Source organism: Sapajus apella, unplaced genomic scaffold, assembly GCF_009761245.1.
Source record: "Sapajus apella isolate SASKATOON/1434 unplaced genomic scaffold, GSC_monkey_1.0 scaffold1, whole genome shotgun sequence".
NCBI lineage: Eukaryota > Metazoa > Chordata > Mammalia > Primates > Cebidae > Sapajus > Sapajus apella.
The window spans coordinates 42,829,686-42,842,497 of NW_022436941.1; the positions used below are offsets into that span (position 1 = coordinate 42,829,686).

Sequence of the window (12,812 nt, forward strand, 5' to 3'; positions counted from 1 at the left end):
CCAAGATGGTACCATGGCACTCCAGCCTGGGCAACAAGAGTGAAACTCTGTCTCAAAAAAAAAAAAAAAATAGTAAGTACACAGAACATTATAACATTTTGTCACGTGTGAGCAATTCATATCTTGAGTACAAAGACTAAAAGATGAATCAATCAAAAATAAAAATTACAACAACTTGCCAAGATATAGATGGTATATATAATAAGACAGAAATAGAAACAATAAAATGTTTAAAAGGTGGGGGAATGAAGTTAAACTGTAGTTTTTATTAGTTTTCTCTTTACTTATTTGTTTGCTTTTGCAACCAGTGATAAGTTGTCATCAGGTTAGAATACTGGGTTATAAGATGTTATTTGCAAGCCTCGTGATAATCTCAAGTCAAAAAAAATCTATAACAAATACAGTAACAAGTAAGAAATTAAAACTTACCAGCAGAGAAAATCACCTTCACAAAAAGGAAGACAGAAAGGAAGGAAGAAAAGACTGCAAAACAACCAGAAAACAAATAACAACATGGCAGAAGTAAGTCCTTACTTGACAATAATAACATTAAATGTAAATGAACTAAACTCTCCAATCAAAAGACATACAGTGGCTGAATCAATGAAAAAATCAAGACCCAATGATCTGTTTCCTACAAGAAACACACTTCACCTATAAAGACACACATAGAATTAAAATAAAGGGATGGAAAAAGATATTCCATATCCATGGAAACCAAAACAAACAAACAAAAAAGGCAGGAGTAACTATACTTATATAAGGTGAAATAGATTTCAAGACAGAAACTATGAAAAGAGACAAAGAACATTATACAATAATAAAGGGGTCAATTTGGAAAGAGGATATAACAATTACAAGTATATATGCACCCAACACTGCAGGACTCAGATATATATAGCAAATTAGAGCTCAAGAAAGAGATAGACCCCCTACAGTAATAGCTGGAGACTTCAACATCTCACTTTCAGCATTAGACAAAGCTTCCAGAGAGAAAGTCGACAAAAGAACCATTGGACTTAATCTATACCAAAGATCAAATGGCCATTGGACTTAATTTATACCAAAGACCAAATGGACCAAACAGATATTTACAGAACATTTTATCTAATGGCAACATAATATACATTTTTCTCAGCACATGGATCATATTCAAGAATAGACCATATGTTAGGTCACAAAACAAGTCTTAAAACATTTACAAAAACTTAAAATAATGTCAAGCATCTTCTCTGACCACAATAGAATAAAACTAGATATCAATAACAAGTGGAATTTTTGAAACTATGCAAACATATAGAAATTAAACAATATGCTTCTGAATGACCAATGGGTCAATGAAAGAATTAAGTAGGAAATTTTAAAATTTCTTGAAATGGATAAAAATGAAAATACAACATGCCAAAATCTATGAGATACACAGAGAGCAGTACTAAGAACACAGTTTATAGCAATAAACACCTACATCAAATAAGCAGAAAAAATTCAAATAACCTACGATACATCTTAAGGAATTAAAAAAGCAAGAGAAAAACCAAACATAAAATTGGTATAATAAAGGAAATAACAGATTAGAGCAGATATAAATGAAATGAAAACAAATAAAATGCAAAAGATCAGTGAAACGAAAGTTGGCTTTATGAAAAGATAAACAAAATTTACAAAATTTTAGCCAGACTAAGAAAAAAAAAGAGCACTCAAATAAATCAAATCAGATTAAGAAATTCCATTTGACTCAGCAATCCCATTACTGGGTATATATCCAAAGGATTATAAATTGTTCTATTATAAAGACACATGCACACAAATGTTCATTGCAGCACTGTTTACAATAACAAAGACTTGGAACCAACCCAAATGCCCATCAATGATAGACTGGACAGGGAAAATGTGGCATATATACACCATGGAACACTATGCAGCCATCAAAAACAATGAGTTTGTGTCCTTTGTAGGGACATGGATGAAGCTGGAAACCATCATTCTCAGCAAACTGACATAAGAACAGAAAATCAAGCACTGCATGTTCTCACTCATAGGTGGGTGTTGAACAACGAGAACACATGGACACAGGGAGGGGAGCATCACACACTGGGGTCTGTGGGGGGGAACTAGGGGAAGGACAACAACAGGGGGTGGGGAGTTGGGGAGGGATAACATGGGGAGAAATGTCAGATATAGGTGATGGGGAGGAAGGCACCAAACCACATTGCCATGTATGTACCTATGCAACAATCTTGCATGTTCTTCACATGTACCCCAAAACCTAAAACACAATAAAATATATATTTAAAAAGTAAATAAATCAATCAAATAAAATCAGATTAAAAGACATTATAAATGATACTGCATAAGGTCAAAGGATCAGTAGAGACTACTATAATAATTACATGCCAATACATTGAAAAATCTAGAAAAAAATGTGTAAATTTCTAAACACATACAACCTACCAAGATTGAACCATGAAGAATTCCAAAACATGAATAGATATATTATAAGTAATAAGATCAAAGCCATAATAAAAAGTCTCCTAGAAAAGAAAATCCCAGGACCCCATGGCTTCACTGATGAATTTTATCAAATATTTAAAAAAAGAACTAATACCTATTCTACTCAAACTATTGTTAAAAATAGAAGAGGAGAGAATACTTCCAGACTCATTCTATGAGGTCAGCATTACCCATATACCAACACCAGACAAAAACACATCAAAAAATAAAACTACAAGCCAATATGTCTGAGAAACATTAATTCAAAAATTCTCAACACAATAATAGCAAACCGAATTCAGGAAGACATTAAAAATATCTTTCATCATGATCAAGTGGCATTTATCCAGGAGATGCAAGAATGTTTCAACATATGCAAATCAATCAATGTGATACATCATATCAACAGAATAAAGAACAGCAATCATATGATTATTTTAATTGATGGTGAAAAGAATTTGATAAAATTCAACATCCCTTCATAATAAAAATTCTCAAAAAACTGTGTATAAAAGGAACATCCCTCAGCACATTAAAAGCCATATACAACAAACCCAGTTAGAACACACCTCAGCACAATAAAAACCATATTTGACAGACCCATACTGAACAGGGAAAAACTAAAAGCCTTCCCTTTAAGACCTGGAAAAAGAAAAGGATGTTCACTTTCATCACTGTTTTTCAACATAGTATTGAATGTCCTAGCTAGTGCAACAGGCAAGAGAAAGATATAACAGGCATCCAAATTGGAAAGGAAGAAATCAAAGTATCCTTCTTTGCAGATGATATGATCTTAGACTCAGAAAATTCTAAAGACTCTACCAAAAATTATTAAAATTGATAAACTCAATACATTTACAGGATACAAAATGAACATACAAAAATCAGTAGTATTGTTATATATCAATAGCAAACAATCTGAAAAAGAAATCAAGAAAGTAATTCCATTTATGAAAGCTAAAAATAAAATTGGGTATCTATGAATTAATTAAAGAAGTGAAAGATGTCTACAATGAAAATTATAAAACACTGATGCAAAAAATTAAAGAGGACACAAAAAAATAGAAAGATGTTCCATGTTCATGCATTGGAAAAAATCGATATTGTTAAAATGTCCATAAGCAATCTACAGATACCCAAAGCAATCTACAGATTCAATGGAAATGCTATTAAAATACCAAAGACATTTTTCACAGAAATAGAAAAAATAATAATTAAATTTATGTGGACACACAAAAGACCCAGAAGGCCAAAGCCATCCTGAACAAAAATAATAAAACTGGTGAAATCTCATTACCTGACTTCAAATTAGACTACAGAGCTATAGTAATCAAGGCAACATGGTACTGGCATAAAAACAGGCACAAAGATCAATAGAACATGATAGAAAACCCAGAAATGAATCTGTACATCTATGATGAATTCATTTTCAACAATGGTGCAAAGAACATACAGTGGAGAAATGGCAGTCTCTTCAATAAATGGTGCTGGGAAAACTGAATATCCATGTACAGAAGAATGAAACTAGACTCCTATCTCTCACCATATACTAAAATCAAATCAAAATGAATTAAATATTTATATCTAAGACCTCAAACTCTGGAACTACTAAAAGAAAACATTGGAGAAACTCTCCAGGACATTGGTCTGGGCAAAGATTTCTTGAGTAATATCACAAAAGCGCAGGTAACCAAACCAAAAAAATTGATTTATGGAATCACAAGTTAAACAGCTTCTGTACAGCAAAGGAAACAATCAACAAAGCGAAGAGATAACCCACAGAATGGGAGAATATATTTGCAAACTATCCATCTGACAAGGGATTAATAAGTAGAATATATAAGGAGCTCAAACAACTCTATAGGAAAAAATCAAATATTTCAACTGAAAGGCAAAAGAACTAAATAGATCTTTTCATATACCTGTTTGCCATTTGTACATCTTCTTTTGAGAAAAGAAGGCAAAGAGATATATGAAAAGGTTATCAACATTATTGATTATCAGAGAAACACAAATCAAAACTTCAATGAGATACCATCTCACTTCAGTTTAAAATCGCTTTTATCCAAAAGATAGGCAATAACAAATGTTGACCAGAATGTGGAAAAAAGGGAATGTTTGTACACCATTAGTGCGAATGTAAATTAGTACAGCCTCTATGGAAAACAGTATGAAGTTTCCTCAGAAAACTAAAGATAAAACTCCCATGTAAACCAGCAATCCATTACTGGCTGTTTGTCCAAAGGAAATAGAATCTGTAAGTCAAAGAGTTATCTGCACTACCATGTTTATTGCAGCACTATTCACAGTTGCCAAGGTTTGCAAGCAATCTAAGTGCCTAACAACAGATGAATGGATAAAGAAAATGTGGTACATATAAACAATGGAACACTATTCAGCCATATAAAAGAATAAGATATTATCATTTGCAACAACATGGAAGGACTGGAAGACATTATACTAAATTGAAATAAGGCAGGCATAGAAAGATAAACTTTGTATGTTCTCACATTTCTGGAGCTAAAAATGTTTTAAAATGTACACAAGGAAATAGAGAGTAGAATGATGGTTACCAGAGGCTGGGAAGAGTGGTGTGTGGGGGCAAGGGAAAGTGGGAATGGTTGATGAGTATGAAAATATATTTAGATAAAACAAATAAGATCTAGTACTGTATAGCACAATAGGGTGACTATAGTCAACAATAATTTATTGTATATTTTAAAAGAGTAAAATTTTAAATATTTATAACATGAAAAATGATAAATGCTTGAGGAGATGTACGCCCCATTTACCCTGATGTGATTATGATACAATATATGCCTGTATCAAAAAATCTTATATACTGCCTAAGTATATATGTACCTACTATGTACCATAACAATTAAAAATTAAATTTTTTAAACAAATTAAAAAACAATACACACAATGTGTCTAATATTATAACAACATGTTCTAGCAGTTAAATATATACAATTAATTGCACATTGCAAAATCCTCTTGATATGTGTAATTCAGGTTCTCTAGATTATTAATCTAGGCTTGACTTCTTGGCCCCAAATCATGTGGACAATTACCTACCAATCATCCCATTTGGTACTTTATATTTAACATAACTTATCTAAATTTAAATAATGCAACCAAAAATCTGCTCCTGGTCCTGGGTCCTATTTTAGTGAATTATGACCATTATCCATCTAGTTGCACAATTTTGAAATTTGAATGTTAAGCTCAATACTCACTCTCCTTTCTAGTCAATTCCTGTCAATTGTATCCTCTAAATAGGTCATGAATCCATCTTCTCCTTCCCATTCCCACTGCCACTGCAGCTATCTTAATTTATTTCTGTCTGGGTAAAAGACACAAAAAGCTTTAGAGATGGGTGGTTATGTTGGCAGTTTGTAAATGAGAACACAAACCATCACTCATAGGCATAAATTATATAATATTCAATGCCTTTGCTAGAGGAGAGGCATTAAATTCTAACAGCTCTTTTTTAGAAATTTTAGATTCAGTTACTGTGCTGAACTAGCTTAATAGGTTAACCCTCAGAGTTCCAAGCAATGGCTTATGCCTGTAATCCCAGCACTTTGGGAGGCTGAGGTGGGTGGATCTCCTGAGATCAAGAGTTCAAGACCAGCCTGGCCAATATGGAGAAACCTCGTCTCTACCTAAAATACAATAATGAGTTGGGTGTGATGGTGGGAGCCTATAATCCCAGCTACTCAGCAGGCTGAAGCAAGAAAATCGCCTGAACCCAGGAGGTAGAGGTTGCAGTGAGCTGAGATGGCATCATTGCATTCCAGCCTGGGTGACAGGAGTGAAACTCCATCTAAAAACAAACAAACAAACAACAATAACAACAACAACTAAATTGTATATTAGGACAGACAAAGACAGAGATGACATAGGGGTCCAGGGCCCTTAGAAAAAAAGTCATACTTCATTCCATGCTTTTAACACGCAAAAATAGTCTTAGGAAAAAAAATAACTTCAAGGCAAATATTAGGGGAAATCTTTAGAAATAGACACTCAAAGAATATTATTATTCTGCATTTGAGGGGTACATTTTTTAGAGGGAGAATGTAGATTTCTCTGTTATCTTCATGACTTCACACCAGCCATCCAGAGAGGCATTAAGGGGCTCCCCATCACCCACTGCAACATCCCAAGGGCTTCCTATCAGCTGATATTTCCAGGTGGGTGTAGCCCAGGTCCAAGGAAATTGCATCAATCACAAACCCCAAGACCAACGTTCTTAACCCTTGGGTGCATTAGAATCTCTAGAATCAAAATACAAATGTCAGTTTCACTTTCTGGGAGATTCTGAGTTACACTTCTAATTGTTGAACACATGATGTGACACAGATGAAGTAAATAATAGTAAATGCAACCTCTAACCAAGTACCTTCTCTAGATGAAGCATTTTACTTCATATTTTAAATGCATGGGCTCATCTAATATTTATTCTTCACAATAATGTGAAGTCAATGTTGTTAACCCCATTTCAGCCATTAGGAATCTGAAGCTCAAAGAGCATTTTGAAAGTTACAGACCCAGAATTCAAACCTGGCTCCTGTTTACACCAAGTCCAAACCCATAACCTGCCACTGCACAATGCTTTCTCTTTGAGATGCTGTCATAGTTGTATCCTCCATCCAGATACTTACTGCCTGACCTTGACGACTGTTTGAAGAATAAGGAAGAGGGTAGGTAAGTTCATCTTACCTCCATTTACTTCTTACTGGAAAACTGATGCTTCTCTTTTCAAGCAGTCTTCCAAATCAGGCTTAGAATAAAATTTAATGGGTTGACAATAACATACTGTAATAGGTCTTTTCATCTGCAGACTGTTAGTAGAAATTTATTACAGAAAATATCAACCTTTAAATGGCTTCCATATCTTTCCCACAGGTTGGCAAATAAACAGTTTCCTTGGATACATCATCTGCCCTGAGACCTGCTCAGGGTTCCTAATCTCTCCATCCTCACCACATCATTAGCCTCAGATACGTTTCTTGGCTCTCCAAGTCTCAAGTCAGCAGTTCATTAGGCTTTTCTACAACTCTTCTCTTTCTTCCTGATAACAGTAACTCACTTTCGGATGACTGAAGGTCACACCAGTACTACTCTTTTTCCTTTTTCTTATGATTTATTCTTCTTAGAATAATTTCTAAAAACCCACCTAGGTTTATCACTGCAGGAATCAAGGAGTAAAATACCTTCAGCAGAGCTCTGTTACAGATCTTACAGTGGCCCCTGTGGAACAATCCTCTTTTTTAACTATTCAAAAACTCCACACTTTTTACTGTGTGTCAAGTAACAACGTGTAAATGACATTTCTAATGAAAATGGGGGTGGGGGACATTATAACCTAACAATCAACATTTAAAATAACTTTCATCAAGTTCACAAATCAGTAGCTGATGTCCCAAAAAATAACCAGTGTCCCACCTTTTTTCTCTTGTCATAAAATTCTGACACAGAAGCATTTTGACTCCTCGAATGTACTCATCTCTTGGATCTAAATCTCATTAGGCTGCAGACATAAAGGCTAGATTTTCCCCCAGCATCTTGTGCAGAGGTTTATCACACATTGGTAGGAGCCAAAGACTAATGAGCACAAAGTCCACCCAGGTACCATAAGGGAGATATAGTTAAAAATAGAAAACCATTTGTAAGGTGTGTGCCAATTTCTCTCTAAATTATTACCTGAGAGCAATTTAATAGAGAAGACACTTGCATTATAATTTCATGACCAGGGGGATTGTTGCTCATTTTTTAACCTGAAATAATGATCAAGTCTTTTCTTTAAGGCTCCTGTCTATAAGATAATAACAAGAATATAGATGAATGGATAAATAAATAGATCAATAGATACAAGTGGAGGGGGCAGAGAATGAAAGGATCCATGGCTTCTTGTCACAAATAACTGTGGCATGTCATATCACCAATATTCTTCTGATTAGAGGCACAAACTAGAAAGAAAGTATGAGAATGCCCCGTTAACTGTGAGAGGTATGGAAATGCTCTTTTACTAGTATGAAGTGAAGCTAAAGTGAGGATTATAGAATACTGTTGATTAACGAGAACTGGCTGCACTGCCTAACACCTTTCCTGATGTAATTATGAGGGTGGGCATTCACAAGATTTGCATCCAGCTCAGTTTGTAATCTCCTGGATTAACTTGTCTGCCATGTTATGGGAATTCAGAGATGGTCATTCCTAACATGCCAGCCCTTATTGTATAAATTGTTGTTTCCATAACATCTCCAGTTTTAGTTAATGGAAAAGGATAAAGGAAGGAATTAGGATCTCTCATATAAGAAAAAAAAAAAAAAAACACATATGGACCCCAAAGTAATACACTGACAGTGTAGCAAGGCCTATTCCCTAAAAGCCAGTTCCTTCCCTTATTTACAATACCTTGAGGGAGAAGGGAAGAACAATTCTCCTTCTTCCTGATGCCAGCAGCTCACTTTTCATTTGTTTATTTGCAATAGAGAAGAATCACACACTGAAACCTAAATTTAAAAACCAGAAAGCCCACACAGCTTTTTCTTAATGGTATCTAACTTCAAGAAAATAAGGTTTTGAACACAGAAATTTTGGTTTTAGCATTGTACATAATGATTCTTTGATACCACTCAGTTCGTAAAATTTATATAAATCCATATTAGGATTCATTATGTAAAGATATCTATTTTTGACTTTTAGGATTCAGGCAAATACATATATGATATTATTTCATTTGTATCTCATTTGTGATGCTATTTTATGTTTTGTCAGAATGTTAAACTGTGTCCTATTATTAACATATGTGACCATATTCAATTATTTGTGTTTAAGGCTTTTGTTTAAAACTTACATGTAATTTTAAAGTACAAGTCACCAGGAAAAAAATATTCAATTAGTAGGAATTTGCATATTATTTATTTTGTTTAATTGTATATCTGTAAATTAAGCCACAGGCAAAATCATCAAGAAAATGTACAAAATGGAAAAAAAAAAAATGGGCCCTGAATAAACCACAAAAAGAGCATGTTTCTACAGTATGACAGCTGAAACACGAAGGCAGTGTTGCGATGTTCCGCCTCAGCTGGGAATGTGCGCATTGAGCAACTCAAATTTTTCACTGCTCTGCATGTGTCTTCAAATTAGCTCTATGAGAATTGATCTGGGGAGGATAACTAAATTTTAGTAAATAGGGGAATTTGAAAATGTGGAATCTACGAATAATAAGGATCTAATGTATAAAATATACGAAAAATAGACTCATGGAATTTAAGGGAAAATGAATTAAAACAGAATTGAGAGACTATTGCAAAATTTACTCCAGTTTGAGTAGTTAAGCATTTCATTTTAAGCATTAATAAAGGTAAAATTGATTCCATTATGTAAAATGACAAGAAAGCTATTCCATATAAATGAAATGTTTAATTTGTCATTTGTTTATTTGTTTAGCTCAGTAAGTGCCTTATCCTACTGTAGTAGATATCACTATGCACCACCGTTTGGTTTTCTTCTACTCTAAGGACATGAGAGGATTACATTTCCCAGAGATCTTGTGGTTGAACATGGTCAAGTGAGTTTCTTTTGCTCATAGACTGTGAGTAAAGACAACTATCTTTTACAGGTGAAAGCATTTGACAATGTTTAAATCTTCATATCACTACTCCTTTACTGGGACTCTTAGCTTTCTCAACTGTGAAGCATCTCTTTATCAGTTTGAGTCCCAGAGGATGACAGAAAGCAGAACTTCCCACCACACCCCCACGACTGACATGCAAAAGACATATGCTATGAGTAAATAATAAACTTTGCTGTTTTATATTATTTTGAAGAAATTTTGGGTATGTTTTCATTGCAATATAACCTAGTTATTATAACTGATACAAAACCTAAAATAAGATTCTCTTTGGTTCTTGTGTAAATAGCAACAATATTCATTGAGTAATAATTTTGAGGAAATCATCATGCATGCTTAAAATGGGTCATATGCTCAATTAATAAAACGTTTGTAATTTATTTAACACCTATTTTGTCCCAGCCATTGTCTTAAACACTTTACATATATTCTCTTTTAATATTTACAAGGATATAAGTATTGCAATTGTGGCAGACGAGGGACCAGAAATACTTCCAGTTTTGCTTCCAGATATAATTTGCTGAATACAGATATGAGATATCATGGTAATCAGTACCTATTCTGTAATGCATTTTTTATATATAAACATTATATATAATATATAATATGCCTATTACATATTTTTATATGTACATATTAATATATACAAATACATGTATGTTATATATGTATGCATATATGTATACTCACACATAAATACACACACACACACAAAAAGCCATTCAAACCACAGCACATATATATACACATACACATACATATATGTATATGTGCATGTTGTGGTTTGAAAAATATGTATGTGTGTCTATATGTGTGTGTGTGTGTGTGTGTGTGTGTGTGTATGCTATGGTTTCAAAGGTTTTGTCCCCCACAAAACTCGTGTTGAAAGTTAATCTCCAAAGCAACAGTGTTGGGAGGTGGAGTCTAATGAGAAGTGTTAATGTCATGAGGAGAGCCCTCATGAATGGATGAATGCCACCATAAGAAGGGCTTCGCAGAAGTGGGTTTCTTCTCTTCTGCTCTTCTGCCATGTAGGAACAGTATTCCCCGCTCTGGAGGATATAGCATTCAAGGCACCATCTTGGGAGTAGATATCCAGCTCTTAACAGACACCAGATGCCACCACTTTGATCTTGAACTTCCAAACCTCCAGAACTGTCAGAAATAAACTTCTGTTGCTATTTTGTGTGTACCATTATGTAATAGTAACACAAAATATATTAAAAGAATATCTATACCTATATACGATACAAATAAAATACTCAGTTTAATCCCAATATCAACCTTGAAGAGATCTGTGTTGTGCCTGCTTTTCACACAAGAAATGTTAAGTAAATACTCCCTCTGCACACTCTTCAAATTCTCCTGGCCCTCAGGTTATAAACATGTTCAAGCTCTCTTTTATTAACCTTCTTCCCACAACTCTTCCTCAACTTGAAGTTTTGCTTGGCTTCTACCACACAAGCTTTTGAAAATGGGAATCTCTGTTTATCACGTTCAGTAAAAAGTGGCAAAGTCAGGATTCAAACCCAAGTCAGACTGGTCCTAAAGTGTGGTCTAAGCTCTATACCACAGGCATGCTCTTAGATATATATTTCTATAATTTTTTCCTGAGGACATTTGTGTAGGGAATGTGGCTGTGTGGTGGATCTGTGGGCAAGAAACAGAATATCAGGTTGCCATGCCAATCTGTGATGCCAATGGTCACAAACTCACCTCTCATTCCCCAGAGTGCTATTAAAATTATAACTTCCCTTGTCATCTCTATTGATTTCTCACTTTTCACAAAGGTAAATTTCATGCTCAGCATTAGGAAGAATGAGTTTAGAGCATTTTTCAACTCTGATTTTCTTTGTTGGAGGAAAGAGGGGCAAGAAAAGAAACACATTTTGGCTTTTCAATTCAATCTTTTTCAAATTGAGTCCAGGGCTGCTTACCTTGAGCAAAGTTGTACTTCTGTTTTAAACAAAGCCATAATTTATACTCAGATCTTATCATGAGATGAAGGGCATACAGAAATTTCAATATTGACCAGTCAGAACTCCCTGAAGAGAGTTTTACCACATGGCTAAACTGATATTCCCAGTCCAAAGTCAGTGAAATGTCAGAATCATGGAGAAATTCAGGAGCAAATGTAGTACAGTAATATATTGAATGTAAGAGATAGTCTTCCTTTTGTCAATTATTTGTTGTTTCTACTTAACTGCTTTCACAACTAAGAAAATTGAATGAATGTGAATTAAAGGCTAAATCAAATAAGAAACTAAAATTAATTGTCTTCCAAAGTATAATTTTAGAAGCTGAAGTTGGTGGAAAATTTCCCTGGAGGAAGGACTCTGAAATTAATAATAAATGACTTAGTGCCTGCTATGCACCAGGTACTTCACTGTTCTTATTTCTAATTTCTACAACCCTATGAGGCAGATATATGTTCCAGAAGACCTTTGACAATTTAAATTCTCCTTTATAAAACTAAAACCCCCTTAAAATTCACCACAATTTTAAAAATACATTTTCCATTGTCTTGGAAGAAATATATTTCTTGATGTATTATGACTATTATCTGTTATTCTTAGGTACACCTATCTGGAAATAACAAATTTTTAATTGTTATAACAAACAGAAGATTAATGCCTTTCATATTCTTGAAGGAAATCTCTGTTCAAAAAATTGTTAA

At 34.1% G+C, this 12,812-nt stretch overlaps 1 long non-coding RNA gene across 2 annotated transcripts in view; it reads right to left on the minus strand.

Annotated features, from left to right (window-relative positions):
* LOC116549898 overlaps window positions 1-9,383 on the minus strand; it is a 286,175-nt gene extending 276,792 nt beyond the window's left edge. For both annotated transcript variants that reach the window (XR_004268147.1, XR_004268146.1), the window contains exon 1: window positions 7,216-9,383. This is a non-coding gene — a long non-coding RNA (uncharacterized LOC116549898). The remainder of the gene's footprint in view (window positions 1-7,215) is intronic.
* Window positions 9,384-12,812: the final 3,429 nt, after the last annotated feature.